At 38.1% G+C, this 18,624-nt stretch overlaps 1 protein-coding gene and 1 long non-coding RNA gene across 7 annotated transcripts in view; one reads left to right on the forward strand and one right to left on the reverse strand.

The window, feature by feature from the left end:
- LOC137236825 (alpha-tocopherol transfer protein-like) overlaps positions 1 to 18,624 on the forward strand; it is a 360,965-nt gene that overhangs the window by 326,846 nt on the left and 15,495 nt on the right. The gene's annotated exons all lie outside the window — the stretch shown is intronic.
- Positions 2,249 to 7,031, reverse strand: LOC137236824 (uncharacterized). Its single transcript, XR_010948651.1, has 4 exons — positions 3,952 to 7,031; positions 3,514 to 3,892; positions 3,270 to 3,450; positions 2,249 to 3,207 (listed from the first exon to the last, which is right to left on the reverse strand). It is a non-coding gene; the product is annotated as an uncharacterized lncRNA (long non-coding RNA).

The following is an 18,624-nucleotide window of genomic DNA, read 5'->3' on the forward strand; positions in this document are numbered from 1 at the left end:
TATTTTGTGGTAGATAAGTGAAAAAATATGAAATAATATATTTCGATTGCGTTACTGTGCTTTGCTGCACTGGCATCGCCATAAGATAACAATGAACGGCTAGCCCCTTTTTTCACTTTGATGCGACGAAACGGTTTATGTACATACATATGCATATCCACATACAACAAAAACGCGAAAAATACGAAATTAGATCACTTGGTGAAGTACCTGCGTTGTCGTCCGCAAAAGGCTATTAATTAAACATGTTGCGTTAACCTATACGTATACCTACAATTTATCTCTGCTGTCAAAAATGGAATGTCGCATCGCTCCACAAAAACATGGCCTTTATGCATCCATTTACATCAATGCGAAGACTAAGAAGCTGACTTTTATATCAATCGAAAGTTGCTACCGAAACCCGTTTCGTGTGCAGCCTTTCGATGAAAGGTGTTTAACTGATAAATTTTCCACGAGTGAAAAGAAGTTATTTTTTTCTTCGGATTTGTAATCCTGAAAAAATTCGAGTTTTTTGATATCCCATTTGACAATCTTGAATAAATTTTCGGTGAAAATCATAAATTAAACCTTTACCATGTAAAATACCCAAGTTATTCTGAAATGCCCAAATTTGGGTTTGAGCATGATGGCATCTATGGCCAATGTTATAAAAAATGCACATTTTCACGCGCTCTCAGAGAGCCAGAAGTTTCATATCAGGTCATCAGTGCCTGCGAAGAATGAAGTGCCAACAGCAAATTCCTTCTTTTTATACTGCTTTTGTTATGATGCGAGTGAGAAATGAACCGCTAATTGGGCACCTCAGTGAATTGCATATATATATTGTTGTCGCCAACTGCCATTCGAATGCATGGGTATGTAACTGCTGCTGTTGGCTACCTGTTATGTACTGTGTATGTATAATCTGGGGCGTAGGCGAAAAAGGATTACAGTGGGGGTCTCAAGCGTAGGCGGAAAATGGTTACAGTGGGGTCGTACTATTGTAACGCTACGTTACAAGTTGATATAAAGAAAAGTAAGTACTTTAATAATAAACAAACACGCTTAATTGGTTTTTGTTTTCCAATTGAAATCTTATCCAAGCGATCAGAAAATAATTTAAGCTTTAGAAAAACTCCAATTATTTGAATCATCTACAACTTAAAGCTAAGTAGAATTTTAGATTAGATTTACTCTTTTTTCAGATCAAGAATATTCAAAGTTGTCGTGGAGTCCGATTGCTGTCGTAATTGAATTTTAAAGTAATATTCCTCCATGAACTTAAAAATGTAGGACTAGTAATTGTGTCAGACTTTTTATTGTTCTAAATCTAATCATTCAAGCAATAATTTTGAGACCCTTAACAGGAATATTGATTACTTTTAAATCTAATTCTGACAGCAATCGGATCACGACATACCTGATTATATATGTACATGAAATTGCGACTTAAATTAATACAGTTGATATAAAGAAAAGTAAGTATTTTAATAATAACTTAAAAAATATATTAATTGCTTTGAGCTATATTGCTGCAGCAGCTAACTTTATATTATTTGAAACAATTTAACAGCCCTATTCACCATCTTGCTTATTTGTCAAGTTTGATAATTTATCAAGTAATTGCTATTCTATGTAAAAAATAAAAAGCCTTTTCGCTGACAAATTGTCAATAAGTCAAACGCTCTTGATAATTTAATTTATACGGATAAACTTAAATTAGAATTCTGTTATTGTGCGATCGAGAGAAAATGGAAGATTTATTACTTTTGCTATTATTGTGGGAGGACCCGATGGAGTCCCCAAAACCATCCCGGAATGGCCCCCAAATGACCCCGAGGGAGTTCCCAATTGGATCCCGGAATGACCCCCAAGTGACCCCGAGAGGAACCGAGGGAGTCTCCAATACCATCCCAGAATTCTCCCAAATGACTCCGAGGGATTCCCTAAAAACATCCCGGCACGACCCCAATTCACCCTGGGAAGACCCCGAGGGAGTCGCCAAAACAACCCCGGAAAGACCCCGAGGGAGTCCCCATAAACATCTCGGAACGACCCCTAAATAACCCCGGGAGGACCCGATGGAGTCCCCAAAACCATCCCGGAAGACACCCAAATTATCCCGAGAGTCCCCAAAAAGATCCCGGAACGACCCCCAAATGCACCCGATGGGGACCCCAAAACAATCGTGCATTGTCCCCCAAATGACCCTGAGGTAGTCCCCAAACCCGTGCCGGAATGACCCCCAAATGACCCCGAGGGAAACCCCAAATGCCCCGAGGGAGTCCCCAAAGCCATGCCGAAATGACCCCCAAAAAACCCAGCGGATAGTTTTTTCCTATTCCAATTTCGAGGTTAGAAGCATAAAATGAGACATATCGCTCCAATTGCTCATGCGTAGCACGTTCCACTTTTGATTTCTTTGAAAAAACTATGATTTTAAAATATTTGTTACAAAAAATTAAGAACAATATTTAACTCTTACGCTTTTTCCATTTCGCGATTGTTGCACTAAACCGTTGATTTAAATGAAAATAAAATACAGTCCATTAAAATAATAATTTATAAAATAAAAAAAATAAAAATAAATTAAAAAAAAAGCTTGCTTGCAGTGGGCTTTAAACCCGCAACCGCAAACGTGTGAATCGGATACGTCATCCACTGTGCCACGACTCATATACGTACAAGCACATCAAATTACACCCTTATAACTCACATTAAACTGCTCGCCCTCAACTGCCCCACGCTTAGCTAATTTAGTTCACTCCAATATGGTGAAAAGCACAAGTCGTAGAGCTTTTTAGAGTTGTCAAGCTATGCACAGAATAGAAATATTTGTCAACTTGATAAAAATCTTGATTACTTGTCAACATATTGACAATTTGTCAAGTACACAGAATAACCCCGTAAGTCTACAACTTAAAGCTAAGCAGAATGTTAGATGTCTACTATGTATATACACTCTTTTTTTCGGATCAAGAATATTCAAGGGTGTCATGGAATCCGATTTGATGTGAATTAATGAAGCTATTTTCATGTTTAATACCGACCAGCTGATCCGGCAATACCAGGTGGGAATTCGGCAATAACAAATGTGGTCTATATATCATTGTATGGCAATTTTGCACATGGTATAACAGCACGCGCGGTAAATCCTTCTGGTATAGTCAGCTCAGCGTGCACATTTTCCAAAATTTGATCAGGCGAAGTATTGAGACAATCGAACTGAAAGATAAATATTCTACATATGCAAAATTCTTTTGTCTCTTAATTTTTTTGCAGCTCACTTGAAATGCGACATGACTAGCGAATATATGTTTAATGAATTGTACTGTATATTCAGTTTCGCTTTCAGCAAGTTGTATGGGCGCAGCGATACGATATATGGGCCCCAAACTTGTATACCCGGTAATTGCGATTAGCGTGCTTCGCTGTCTTCTTATCGTGTGGTTTTCGATGAACGTGGCGCTAACAAACAAAAATATTATTAATTGAAATATGAAAAAAGAAACAAACACACGTCCATCTTACTAATTGAAATCAACATTGCTTCATTTGCGATTTCCTCTTTGACAACAGTAGCCTTTGGTACAAATCGTGAATACAAAGGAAACCCTCTTCGCTGGCGATCAACACCTTTAGTTCTTTTTGCACATAAGTTATACCACAAATATGCCCGGCTGCCTGTCTGTGCAGGTACTACCGTAGCGAAGGCATGGTCCTGCCCAGGCTCATCGCTAACCTGTGTTGACAAAAGATATGATGATACTGTCTTCGATAGATAGTTGGACCAGCCGCTATTCGGCGAAGTAGAGATGACCGTCGGTGGCAGCATTTACAACAGAAGTTTTCATTCTGTCTTTTCCATTTTGCTTCGCGGCAGCAGTTTTTGCTGCTTGTAAAGCTTCAGCTGTAATGCAAATAAATAGATGGGTTAAAGTGGTTTTCGTATGTTATTCAATAACTCACCCTCTAATGCCATCATCACAGCCTTCTCATCGATTTTGAATATTTGTGCTGCTTCCGTACTTGAAGTGGCTCCTAAGAAATATCCATGTATCAAAAATACCAATGATGCTCTATACGCACACAAAGCATTGAACCACATCGAAACTATTGTACACGCTGTCCATTCTTTACACAGAATGCACCAGTCAGTGCAGACGCCATTAAATTGCGCCTCTGTTCCAACAAAGGCCTAGACTGCATTTGGATGCGTATGGGATTGGCATACCTAGCCAAGGATAAATTTTGTAATAAACAATGAGAAAGTTTATATTCTTTTTGCAGCTCTTCAAGTGAAGTAAAGGGTGGTGGGATATTCTTTCCACAGACTGGAATCAAATTATCTTTGCGCAGGAGAGCCACCTGTAAAAACAAAGAAATAAAAATACAGAAATTTTCTCTTATAATTAAATATTAGCAGTGAAAACTGTTATTTCACTTTTCTTATCCATACAACATTAAGGTTGTCTTGCATATTGGTTTCCATACGTGCTGTTACAGAGCTAGGTAAATAATGTTGTGCCGATGATGATTGTTGCATGCATTGTATGGGTGTTTTTAAATGTAATTCAATTGGATCGCAATAGGTATAAAAATCTTCCAAATTTTTTTCAAAACGTCCTGCATGTCCCGCTGCATCACGGTTAAGATTATCTGCTAAGTTGTGTTCTTGTAATGCCAATGCGCCAGTATGTAATGTAAAGAATAGTGATTCCCGAATTGGCGAAATAATACCTTTGACCTTTAGAATGTTGTCCATTCTCTCAGCTTTCCGTTGCTGCATTTGCCCTTGCATTTATTGTTGTGGTGCTCACATCATTGACACAGGCCGAACTCCAAGTTGTGTCATTGGATTTGGCCCACCAACTTCGATGATGTTCATTTGTTGCATGCCATGTATGTTCATATTGGGATTCATTGTTCAATACAAATTTTCTTCTTTATTGAGCTAAATATCACGATTGCTAGTTAATAGAAGTATCGATGCTAATGCCCATAATAGCATCTGGGGCAGCTCGGATACCAATTGTAATGTGCCACAATTAAAACCCATTCAGGATCGTATCTAAGAAACTTCTTTTTTAGTACTCTATTATTTAAAGCGTTTACCCTACTTTTTAAAACTGAATCCAATTTTGAGGAAAAGGCACAAACAATTGAAAATAAACCCTTAAACAATAACCCTCAAAATGCCTCAATCGACAGTAAAGGCAGCTGCGTTAGCACTGTCCAAAAGCGATAGCAAATCAAGAATTTGCCTAATTTATTTAATGCTCCTGATATTGAAGACAAAGATAATTATGAAGCTTCACAATAGTAGTTCCTATGGAAGTTACCAAAATAACAACTATGAAGGCTGTCAAAATAGAAAATTTAGACCACAGCCTTGATGAAAAAATAATTCTTCACAAATATTGCTTGATTAAAAAAGCTTGTGTCGGTGGAAATATGCAAAATACTAAAATGCTAAAAAACCAGCCATAATAACAACAAAAATGAAGAAAAGTCACAAGAGAACCTACATGTATATAAAGCGCTATCAAAATTTGCAACAATAAGACATGTCGCGCTCGTTTTTATAGAAAAACGGTAGCGTAAAAAATAAAAGCAACCTGATTGTTGAGGAAGTTATTGACTTAAGACAATATGCGACCAGGCTGAAAAATGCCGGAAGTCTAGGACTTGAAAAATAAGAAAAAACACAGTTATCCTGAAGTACAAATTTGTGAAGAATAATAATAGATAATCGAGTAAGCAAATTTAAAATAAAAATAGGTACCCAAGTTCTCAAAGATCAAACAATTGCATTATACCTAGAAGCTCTGCAGGTGACAAAAGTCGCAAAAAAATATAAAAATTTAAATAATTCTTCATAAATATCATGACGATTCTGTCCTGGTGGCCAGCACAGAATTCGCATGACACACATAAGAACAAAAAAAAAAAAACAAAAAATATCGCTGGAAAACATGAAAATCTAAAAAGTACATTTAAAAATAAAAATCAACTGTACCTTCCTTTTTACCAATTAATTGAACTACTACTACAACTATAAACTACCATCCTCTTCCACCAATTACATCTCAAGCTTCTGTATAATTTATTACAGATTTTTTATTTTTTATATTCTTTGTTTAGAAAAACTCAAATAAAATGAAATAACAATGAAAAGCGTTGTTTAATAGAAATAGTTAAAGTAAGGAAATATAAATCATTTATCTTTACTATTTTTTAAAAATATTTAAATATAAGTTTGGCCGGTTTCGTTTAGGAAAACCTTGCCTTTTAGAGAGGTCATAATTTTAGATAATAGGACTTTTATACCTAGATAAGTTAGATAATAGACATGTCAAAATCAATAGAAAAAATACTTTACCCGTAGAAGAAAAATATGGATAGGAAAAATAGTTTTATTTATAATACATAATTCAATTTTCTATATAGTAGAAAAAACGGTAAGAAAAGTAATTGCACTTTAATACCCTATAGAGTAAAAATATTGATAAGAACAACAATTTAACGTTAATACCACATAGAATAGGAAATAGCGATAGGATCAATAAAGATAAGGAAATAATAATTCATAAAAATAGGCTTAAACCAATATAAAACCTTTAGCAATAACCAAAATAACTTAACAAAAACAAAAAAAAAAAAACAACAAGACACAAATGTTAGCTCAATATGTACACATGAAAAGAAAAAAAAGCCAGCATGATACGTCCGAACCTGATATAGACGTTCTGGTGGAAAACTTCACTTCGGCAAGCAGTAGCGCCTTTCAACTGTCCTGTCCGTTGAAAACTTACAGGGGGAGGGGCAAGCCGCCCTGGTGGTCTGAATCTCTTGACGACCTAAGAGCGTCCAGTAGGCGGCTTTTCAACAGAGCCAGGGGGAGTAAATTACCTTCGAACTGGGAGCTATATAAGGTGAGTCTGGGGATTTATAAATATGAAATAAGAATAGCCAAGCGAGATTCGTGGAGAAGCTTCTGCGAAAACGTAGAAGGCTGCAATTAATCCGCGAGGTTTAGAAAAATACTCTCTAGGAATCCCGCCCCTTTGGGGTATCTGAGAGATGATGTGTGATGATGGTCGATGGGTAGCAGGGAACCCCTGAGGCTTTTATTGGGCAATCGTGAATCAATGAATCTTCGCCTGCATGGTCGGCAGTCGTTGGTCATGCAGGAATTCATGCCATTCCCTACGGGCCCTGTAAGTCTCCGGGACCGGATGGCATGATTCCTGCGCAACTTCAAAAGTCTTTGGGGATTCCCTACCGCTGGTTGGCCATTATCTACGCCAACTGCCTCAGGCTGAGCTATATCCCGAAGTCTTGGCACAAGGTTAGGGTTATTTTTATTCCGAAGGCCGGCAAAAGTTATCATGTATCACATAAGGATGTCAGATCAATCACTCTCTTCGTTTCTTCTTAAGAAGCTTGAGCGGTTGATTGACCTGCACCTACGGGAAAGGATTCCTAGGGGGTTACTGTCGGCTTCGCAGCATGCCTAATGCGTAAAGCAGATCGACGGAAAGGCTCTCCATTCGATTGTAAGCCCATAGAGGGGTCCCAAGAACAAAAAGAGTTTGCTCTGGGTGACTTCATAGATATCGAGGGGGCTTTTAACAATGTCTTACCGGGGGCTATCGAAAGAGCCCTGGTTGTTGGTTTAGGAGTCGAGGGGGCTCTGGTGGAATTTATTACCAAACTTCTTTGCAGCAGAATTATCGCAGCGGAGTGGGGCGGGGCCATAATTGAGAGGAAGGTGTGCAGGGGCACGCCACAGGGGGGCGTCTTACCTCCTCTGCTCTGGGTTGTGGTAGTCAAGGAGTTTCTTGTGGAGCTGGAAGCCAATGGTTGTCGGGTGGTTGCCTATGCAGATTACCTCACTATCCTAGTCAGGGGCAAATTTCTGAGCACTCTGCGCGATACTGTGGCTATGTGGGCTGAATCATGTGGACTGGCGGTCAACACGGCAAAAACGGAATTGGTTCTTTTTACAAGTAGATATGAGTTGCCCGATTTCAGAGCTCCCTCGATTGGAGGGGTACCGTTGGTATGTTCTGATAGGGTCAAATATCTGGGGATTGCTTTGAAAAGAAACTGTCCTGGAGGCCCAATGTGGAAGATAGGGCAGGGGATATCGGGAAGAGATGGGGACTCTCGCCGGGGTAGTCCACTGCATTTATGATCTATATGGTGCTGGTCTGGTGGAAACACTGGACACGGCGAGTACCTCCAAAATGTTAGAGTCAGTGGAACGGACGGCGCTGATCGGTATCAGTGGCGCTCTCAGAACAACACCTACCTCATTTGTCAAGAGATAAATGTAAGCCGCAAGTTTAAGTTGGCGGATCACTGCAGTGTATTCTAAGTGGAAGTTGCTGCGATTAAGGATTCGGTGGATGAAATGCTATCCAGTGCTACTACGGTCAGGGAATTTAATATCTACTCTGATAGCCAAGCGACTATCAAGGCCTTGAGCTCAACTACAGTGCGATCGAGGGTGGTCTGGGAGGTCTGGTGAAATAATTGGGTTCACTAAGGCTCACCTATCAATGCTCGTTGTCGTTTTGACGGGGCAATGTCCCATGGGCACCCATGCGGCACGTCTTAATATACTGGAAACTCCATCCTGCTGCAGCTGCATGGAGGATGATGAGGTGGAATCACCAAATCACTTTATGCTTGATTGCCCAGCTTTTGCCAGAACTAGGCTTAAGTACTTCAGTCGCAACACACTTGGATCTCCCGAGGATTTATCCAAAGTTGAGATCGGTATCATTCGGAGTTTTATCGTTGCTACCCAATGATTCTCTAAGTAGCTAGATCTAAGTCACCGTTATTTTGGTGCATGTGGTATCACAACGGACCTTCATGTTGCCCAAGTGAGCTCCCTTTATTAGGGCAGCTACCACCTAACCTAACCTAGTTAATAGCAATAAAAGTTGTTTTAACTGAACAGTGTATTTGTAGCTTTTGTCTGTTTAGGGATGGAACGATAGCTTTTTGTGTTGTACGATTTCTTAATCATCTGCTTTGGCTTAGACCATGTTTACATCTTGGCGGAAACATATAGGTGAAGGACGGACTGTGAGCAGCCTAATTTACTGTTAGGAGAGGTATTAAGTCTAAGGGTTATATTCAAAGAGGTATGAAAATTCGGGAAAGTTTGCAGATTCCGACTCTGGGTATTCAACAGAAACTGTTTACAGAATGCCTTACTTTTCTTTCTGTAATTATGGTTAATTTAATTTAAGTCGCTATTGTAACATATATGCTGTTTTGAAAGAAAATGAATAAAAAATGAAATGAAATGAAATGAAATGAAATTTCATTTCTCTCCCTAATGGGGAGTCCTCTCGCCTCATTGTGGAGGTGGTGTTCTGAGGACAGTCCGTAGCGGTTCCGAGGACAGCATTTTGGCAGGCCTGTATTTTCTTCCAGTGAGTAATCTTCAGGTTTGGCGACCATATCAGGGACGCGTAGCATGCAATCGGCCGGCCAATTGCTTTGTGGTAATGAGCGTTTCCTTGTCTTTACCCCAAGTGCTGCCGGCAAGAGATTTGAAGATTTTATTACGGGTCTGGATTTAAGGTAAAATGCGATGCATGCTCACCAAATGGTAGATCCTGATTGAGCCTCAAACCCAGTATTTTTGGGTGTAAGACAGTCACTGGCGTAATGCCATCGACGTGCATGTCCAGTATGGTCGACATTTACCATGTCCATGTTGTAAATAAGGTCGCCGATCTTCTGCAAGAGTAGGATATAGTATATTGATAACAGAGTTTACCGGGCGCGTCCTGGCAAATGCGTGTATCAATTCTGTGTGGATTTTGCCTAGGGTCTCCTTATTCTCTATAACATAAAATATAAAAGATATAAATATACCACCACAATTGGTGGTGGTACTGCAACAACCACAGCAGCCGCCAACACAAGTACAGCCAGCAATTAAAAAATCATATATATGTTTACATATATATACTTACCAATTTATCTTGTGCTTGTACTCTATGTTATATATTAGTAAAGTATATCTCTGTCCGGAGATATTTCAGTTAAAATTGGCTAACAAAAATTTTCCACAACCGAATGACTTGAGATGCTGAATTGGAAATGGCGGACTCGCAAGCAACAATGACATATTTCACCATCCGTATGAATATAATAGGTGCGAGAGAGCACGATACATTGTGGGAAAGTTAAAATTGCCAACATGCTATTTCATTTGCAGAATTTTTCATTCCGAATCGTCACCCCTGTCAAAAATTCGTTTGGCTGTGTACGTTTTTGGTCACACGATTTTTGCAGGGAGGTATGTTAGCCATCAAAAGTACGAAAGTATTAACCCTGAAAACAGATATTTCAATGGAACTGAATGAAAAAGTGATTGCAGTTAACAAATTTTGCAATCACTCGTGAGAGGGAGTGCTTTCGATGCATTCACAATTAAGCTGAATGCTTTTCTACAGGCATGCAATCAATTACAGAATTTTTGAATGGAAAAAATGAAATCTCTTTAAAACTTGGCTTATGTATTTGAAATCAAACAATCATATTTGTAAAATGACTCAATCTTGATTTATAACTGAATTGATTGATTCATTTTACATCTCTGATACATATTGTGACGAATATTAGTATCACAAAGTGATACTCACATAACTAATCTGATATTAAGTAAAAAAAAGCCACAACAACAATAAAGTAAGCTGCCACTCTTGGTATGTAAACAAATCAATCATCATTTACACACATATGTACATATAAGGCAACGAGGAGATAGTCGCAATTACATGTAATCATCAGCCGAAGTAGTACTCACATATACACACGCATATGGTTATGCAAGAGGCTATAAACTACAAATATACATGTACATATCTGACTGGTAACCAAGCATGAAGCTCGCGAAGTTATTAGACCTTAGGAGAAATGGATGAACAAAGTATAAAAGCAGCGAAAGCTGAGTAGTCAGTAATGAGTTTTGATTTAAGCACGCTATTGGTTGTGAAGTATAAGTGTTATTGTGAAGTACTTTCAAAGTAGCCTAATAAAGAATATTTTAAAATAAAAAAATAATTACTGAATATTGGAGTTATTAATTCAACAGTTTAGCGATTCGAACGTTGGCAGAAGGTGTAAAATAAGCGGAGTTTCACTAAATTCGTTACAATTGTTGCCAGAAGAGGAATTGTTGAATAAATTCCTAAGACTGCGAATACAACTTGGATATGGGAAAGCTGAGTGAATTGAAGATCCAGCAACTGAAGGAGGAGTTGTAAGCACATGGATTGGCTATTACAACTCCCAGCTACAAAGACGACTAAGGGTAGCTATGGTATTTGAAGGAATCAATGGTGACGAGTATGTCTTTCATTCTGATAGCGACAAGATAACAACAAAAATTCAAGAAAAAAAAAAAAAAAAAACCAAACACCACAGACAGTGATGAGCAAAGATTTTTACATGATATGGGCTGCATTATCTGCACAAACATCGACAATGGCATCTCAGCTGGAGTCAGAGGAGGCACGCATTTCAGAAATGTCGTCGCAAATGGCATCTCAATTGGAAGAACAGAAGACATATATGTCATCTCAACTGGGAGCGCAAGAGACACGTATATCTGAAATGTCGACACACATTTCGGAACAGGTATCATCGCAGCTCTTTGCGAAACTGGAAGAGCAGGATGCAAAAATTTTACAAGTCGCGGACAAAATTTATGTCGAAATAGAAGCGTTGAAAGGTCTTATGCAGCAGTTACAACTAAAGTGTTTGACTGTCAACTGTCGTGCGTCGCACGTGTTAATTTTCGCTCCGCTTTCTTAAGTAATTTGCACTATGTCTTGGCATCAAACAATAACTTGCTTGAACTGTTCTAATCGCATTAAAGTCGGTACCTGTGTTACCAGTAAATTATGTGACTCTAAGTTTCATAACTATTGTGTTAAAGTTGAATTTGATGATTCTTATGAAATATTTATTAATTGCAAAACATTTTTTTATCTGCAATAACTGTAAACATCTCAGTGAATCTCTTTGCTGTGATATCAAACTTAACTAAAGAAATTAACTCTCTAAAGAGTAAATGAAAATTCGACGATTTTTCGCACAACAACAAAACTGTAACTAACTCGTCTCAGTGCAATCCACCTGAAAAGTCGACCAACATTCCATGCAATGTACGCTCTCAAAGAAGTGTTGCTATAAAATTAAATGGTGCTGAGTTGGCCACTGAATCGGCTGATAACACAAACAATCAAATCTCATCACCTTTGGGTGCTAGTCAAGCTAGCTCTGCCACTTCGGAGAACAATGTTGGCGCTGATACTCTTTCGAGTGCTACTTTATTGAGCTCTTCTGCTGCTGCTCAAGCTGTTGTTTCTCCTGCTGCTTCTGAAGCTGATATTCAAGCAGGCGATGCCTTTTTCGATTCTTCTGCTTCCGTTGATAATGTTAGTCGCCGTGCTGCTGAGTATTCAAAACAAACAACATCACATAGCAGAAACATGTCAAAGCTAAGCATATTTTAACTGGGAGTACTTCGTCTCTGAACTTTCTGTTGTCATCAAAAATAAAAAGGAGTGGCTGCATTTATCGGCATTTAAACCTTCAGTTACTGTTGATAATGTTATTGATTTTGTAGTAAATAAATTTGAGATTCCTAGATATCCAGGGCTGTCATGGAATCCAAGTCGGTTTTGCGTTTTGTCGGAATTGCAAACCAATATTGATTTAAATTGGTGTCATAAAACCGTATTGGTTTTGTTGTTTTCGAATGTAAATAAAAGCGATGTTCGAATCAACTATTTTGCAGTGTTATCGGTGCACCGGCAATTTTGATGTTAATTTTTTTGGCAAAATTTTATAAAATAATTGTTTTGTGCATCTAAACAGAAATAAACAAATTTATTGACATTAAAGTGGCATCAGCAGTTGTAGCATTTATGTTATTGGAAGAAGTTGCGAGAAGGTCAAAAGAAAAATTGTGAGAGATCGCAGCAATCCATTTGAGTTGCCAGAGACAGCGTAATTAAAAATGTTTCCTAATGTGGGTTTCTAAATATTTATAGTGTACTAGCAGACCTGGCAGACGTTCTGCCCTAAATTTGGCCTATCTGCATACTCTTTAATAACCCTTTTCCGTCTAACTCTGCCCTACCCCTCTACACTTTTTCCTAATCTTTTTATTCACTCCTCCCTCCGTCTTTTTCTCTTCATCTCCATCTTCGTCTCATTCTATCTCTTTATCAGCCTCCTTCTCTCTTTTCTTTTCTCTCAAGTTTTTCTCCTTTTTCTTCATCTCTTATTGCCAGTCCCAGAGGGTGGTATGTATTTTGTTCCATTCCCATTCCGAGTCTCAGTCCCAGTCCCACTCCGAGTCTCAGTATCAGTCCCAGCCCTAGTCCCAATCCCAGTCCCAGTCCGTCTCTGGTATACTTCCCAGAAAAAAAAGCATCGTAAATACTAATATAGGCAAATTTATATACCAAATTTCAGTCAAATCGAATAGGACGTGTAAATAGGTATGTGGGTATTATTAGTTCATGTCTTTATTTTGGCTTCGCATGCAAATTTATCAGTTTTGCCAGGTTGATGTGACTAAATCGAATATCACAATGAAAATTACTCTAAAGCTCTCAGCAACAGCTTTCATTTGATAGCCATAATACACACACACATCCGGGTGCACGTTTTGGGCTATATCTCGAGACCCTAGCCTCCCAGATGTATGAAAATTTTCCTGTACTATAGCACTCATCAACAGCTTGCATTTGATATCCAAATTGTATAAACACATTCTAGGGGTACCCGGGTCCACGTTTTGGCCTATATCTCGAGACCCTAGTCACCCAGGGGTATGAAAATTATCCTGTACTATAGCACTCATCAACGGTTTTCATTTGATATCCATATTGTATAAACACATTCTAGGGGTACCCGGGTCCACGTTTTGATCTCAAGACCCTAGGCACGTAGCGAAAAAAAAGGTAGACGTTGGCCGATTCTCAGACCTACCCAATATGCTCACAAAATTTCTTGAGAATCGGTTCTGCCGTTTGGGAGGAGTTAAGCCTCTAAAACCGTGACAAAAAAATTTTATATATTAGATTGAATTTTTAAAAAAAAAAAATCATAACTCAAGAATGGCTAAACCGATTTGGGATTTCAAAATCAACTAACCATCATCTCTCCTTCCTGTATCTTTCCAAAAATTTCATGGCAATCTTTCTATCCGTTCTCGAGTTATGGAGTGACAATCAAAATGTACACTTCTTTTTATATATAAAGAAGATTTGCAGTTACATTGAATAATGTCGCATAAACAAAGAAGCTTTCCGAATGGTGTTGGACACCATTGAAACGCGCTTAACCCGCTCGAAAGTTCTACCAGTGCTGCAACTAGCTGCTACCTTACGATATTTAGCTGAAGGATCCTATCAAGGATCGCTTGGCAAGGATTCTAGCATGAGTGTAGGAAGAAGCACTGTGTCAACGATTTTAGATGACGTGCTTCGTGAAGCCCTTCGCAATATCTGGATGTTTATCCATAAATTCAATCAAAACTGTTTTGCATTGAATTTTTATGCTTTACCCTATTAAGAGTGAACATATATGTAAATTTTCATTTATTTTTATAAAATAAACCTTTATTTACTTACATTTTTATAAAATATTCAACAGCAAGAGAAAAACAACTATGAAAAAATGAAATCCAACAGCATTTAGCTGATTGGTTTGTTTCCGATAGCAAAATCGATATTATCGGATTCTGTGACACCTAAAACCGACACTAATTCCAATTCGAACATTAAACCGATAAAATTGGATTTTATGACACCAAAGTAATTTTTTTGTCGTTTTTAAATCCGATTCCGACAACAATTGGATTCCATGACAGCCCTGATCATCTCTATTGTTTTTTGCTTGTCAAAAAAGACGTATCTCTTGAGAATTTGCGTAGTGTTAATTTTAAGTTAGGTGTCTCTGAAGATTATCTGAAAACTCTTAGATGAGAGTCTGTGGCCGGCGGGAATTAATGTTAGTAGATTTTGTATACGACAAAAAGAATAGCGGTCGTTCTACTAACTCAGATAATGTTATAAAGATAAATAACTACTCTTCATCCTGTGCGGTGAATAAATTAAATATATATTTTCAAAATATCTCTGGCATGCGTACAAAAAGTAAAGACATTTTTCTAGCAACGTCACGGTGTGAGTTTGATGTCTTTGTACTTGTGGAAACATGGCTTAATAATGAATTTTTTGATCCACTTTTGTTTGAGACTTATCGTAAGGATCGTGATTCCGATAAGACGGGATTATTCAGAGGTGGTGGTGTTTTAATAGCGATAAGACGCTCTTTGCGTTCATCTATGATTCAACTTTATTATAATGATTCCTTACTGGATCAATTACGTGTTTGCATTTTTGGCGATTTTGGTAAAGTATTTTTCTGTGTTTCATATATTCCACTTAATAGTGATGAATCTTTATATAATTCACATGTAGATAATATTGTTAACATCTGTGAAAGGAATTTAAAAAGCCATTTCTGTATTCTGGGTGATTTTAACCTTAAAAAAATTATTTGTTCTAACTTCTTAGACAAAAATATACTCACTCCTACTAATATTAATTATTCTCATGAGATCAATTTTCTTGATAGCTTGTTTAGTGTCAATCTTATCCAAATTAATTAACTGCCTAATCGGCTGAATAATATTTTAGATCTTGTCTTTGTTGACGAGAACCTAAGTTTCAATTTAGATGAGTGTGAATTTCCACTCTGTAGCTAGGACATGCACCATGTTCCTCTCTCAATAACTCTAGAAGTGCTAAAGTTTAGCCCAGTTTCTCTCAATGAACCGCGTACTTACGGAGTACTTAGAGGAGTTAACTTTGACGACTTGAATGATAGGCTTTTGGATGTAAACTGGGAATGTCTCTTCAATTTGAAATCAGTCTCTGAATGTTATGATATTTTTCTTATTAAAGTTTTAGAAGTAGTTTGCAACATCGTCCCCGTACGCCCCGCCCGTACACACAAACTCCCCTGGTATACAAAAAACCTAAAAAGGCTTAAAAATAAGCGAAACAAATATTTTAACCTGCACAAATCTACTGGTAACTGTAATTTTAAAGATGAATAATGTAGACTTTTAAGAGAGTTTAATGCTTGTAATAAACAGTTATACAATCAATACATCGCTCGGTATGAAGTTGAACTTAAATCCAACTCGTAATCTTTTTGGAATTTCATACGTTCAAAAAAAGGTTGCACAAACATTCCCACCTGTGTGACTTTCGATGATAAGCATTCTCAGTGTTTATCTGATACCACTAATTTATTTGCCGACTTTTTTAGTTCAAATTTTGTCCATGACAGTGGAAGTGCCTCAAATACCAGTTGTTCTCCAAGTTCTTTTGACCTTGGAACATTGGCGGTGTCTAAGCTTCATATTATGAACAGCATTTCTTCTTTACAGCCAACAAAAACAGATTTGGATGGTTTCCCCCATTTTTACTAAAAAAGGGCAGCTGCTCTCTCAGTGTGCCTTTAAAGCATATTTTTAATCTTTCCCTTGCCAAAGGTGATTTTATTGATCGGTGGAAAGTTGCATCAGTCTCTCCGATGTTCAAACCTGGTAACAAAAATGATGTACGAAACTTTAGGCCTATTTCTAAACTCACCACCTGCTCTAAACTTTTTGAAAAGGTGGTGAAAGATAAATTGTATTTCTTTGTAAAAGAAATAATTGATCCGCATCAGCATGGGTTTGTCTGCGGTCGCTATTATACTTTTTATTAATGATATTAAAACTTGTTTCACTACTTCAAAATTCTTACTATATGCGGATGATTAAAAAATGTTTAATAAAATAACCTGCTTGTCAGATACATTCTCATTGCAAAGCGATCTAAATAAGCTATCTGATTGGAGTGAGAGAAATAAACTGTCGCTCAACACAAAGAAGTGCTTCCAAATGACTTTTGCCAAAATTGTAAATCCAATTTACATCCTACTTACACTATTTCTAACAGCCCCTATCTAATGTACATGAGTATCGCGACTTAGGTGTGGTTTTTGACTCAGGCTTCACATTTGTCAATCACATCAATCATATTTTACCTAAGGCAAATTCTAACTTGGGCTTCTTGTGTCGTTATGCGCGTGATTTTAAAGACCCATACACTAGAAAATCACTTTATTATTGCCTAGTAAGATCCAAGTTAGAGTATGCCTCAGTAATCTGGAACCCTATTTATGCTTTAACTCCGACAGGATCGAAACAATTCAACGCCGATTTACCCGGTTTTCTATGCAAACTCTTCATTTTGTTGAGCCATTCCCATCGTGTGAGGCCCGTTGCCTATTAACTAACCTTAAATCGCTTAAGTCGAGGTGCATAATGGACTCTCTCATGTTTGTTTATGATATAATTTGTGGCATGATAAATTGTCCTAACCTTCTCGAGCAAATTGTCCTTAATGCGCCCCAAGGGTCCTACGTACTCAAGTTCCGTTTCACGTTAAAACGCTTAGATCTAACTATTTATTGTACGTACTAATTACAAGGTCGCTTGCAGAATTCAATCGAATTTTCATAACTCTCAATCTAGATTTTGCTCAGTCCAGATCCATATTTTTGGCTAATTTGCAATCAATTTATTTTTAAGTGTTATTAAGTTTTATCTTTAAGAAATTTTGTATTTCTAGTCTTTAAGGTTTTGTAACAATTGACTGAAAATGATGATAAATAAATAAATCGCCCAGCTTTCCAGCGAGAAATCCGAAGGTAAAAACTCCATCTTTTGACGGCTCTGTTCCTTTCCAGGTATTCAAGCTTCAATTTGAGAAGACGTCAGCAGTGAACAACTGGAATTCGGAAGATAAATTTGCTGCACTGTTCGTGGCATTAAAAGGACCTGCAGCTGAAATCTTACAGACTATTCCAGAGTACGAGCGGAACCGTTATGAAGCATTGATGGCCGCTGTCGAGAGACGTTGCGGAAGCGAGCATAGGAAACAGATATACCAAATTGAGTTGCAAAACCATAACCAAAAGGCGAATGAGACTTTGCAGGAATTTGCATCGGATGTTGAAAGATTGGCTCATCTCGCAAATGCAGACGCACCCGTGGAATACACAGAGAGGGTAAAAATCCAGAGCTTTATTAATGGAATACGGGACGTTGAAACGAAGCGAGCGACATACGCAAATCCAAAGCCAACATTTGCTGAAACAGTATCCCATGCGCTGACTCAGGAAGCAGCATCGCTTCTGTATAAGCCAGTTTTCAAAGCACGCCGTGTGGAAGTAGAAAGGCCAGACTGGGTGAACACAATATTGGAGGCGCTGAGAAGATCGCAAAGGCGGAGTAATAGAGTAATCAAATGCTTCAAATGCGGGAAGCCTGCTCACATTGCACGTCATTGCAGCACCGGTCCTGGTAGTTCCAACTTGGCTGGTCGTAAACACAAAGCTGGAGGAAATAAGCAAGAGCGAGTCAGATGTAAAGATCGAGAACTTGCCCCAATTATTAAATGTCCTGTGATATCTATCTCGCAAATTGGAAGAAAATCGAGCAGTCGTACCGCCAAAGGAAATGTGGAT

The sequence above is a fragment of the Eurosta solidaginis genome, chromosome 1 (assembly GCF_040869045.1).
Source record: "Eurosta solidaginis isolate ZX-2024a chromosome 1, ASM4086904v1, whole genome shotgun sequence".
In the NCBI taxonomy this organism is placed as follows: Eukaryota; Metazoa; Arthropoda; class Insecta; order Diptera; family Tephritidae; genus Eurosta; species Eurosta solidaginis.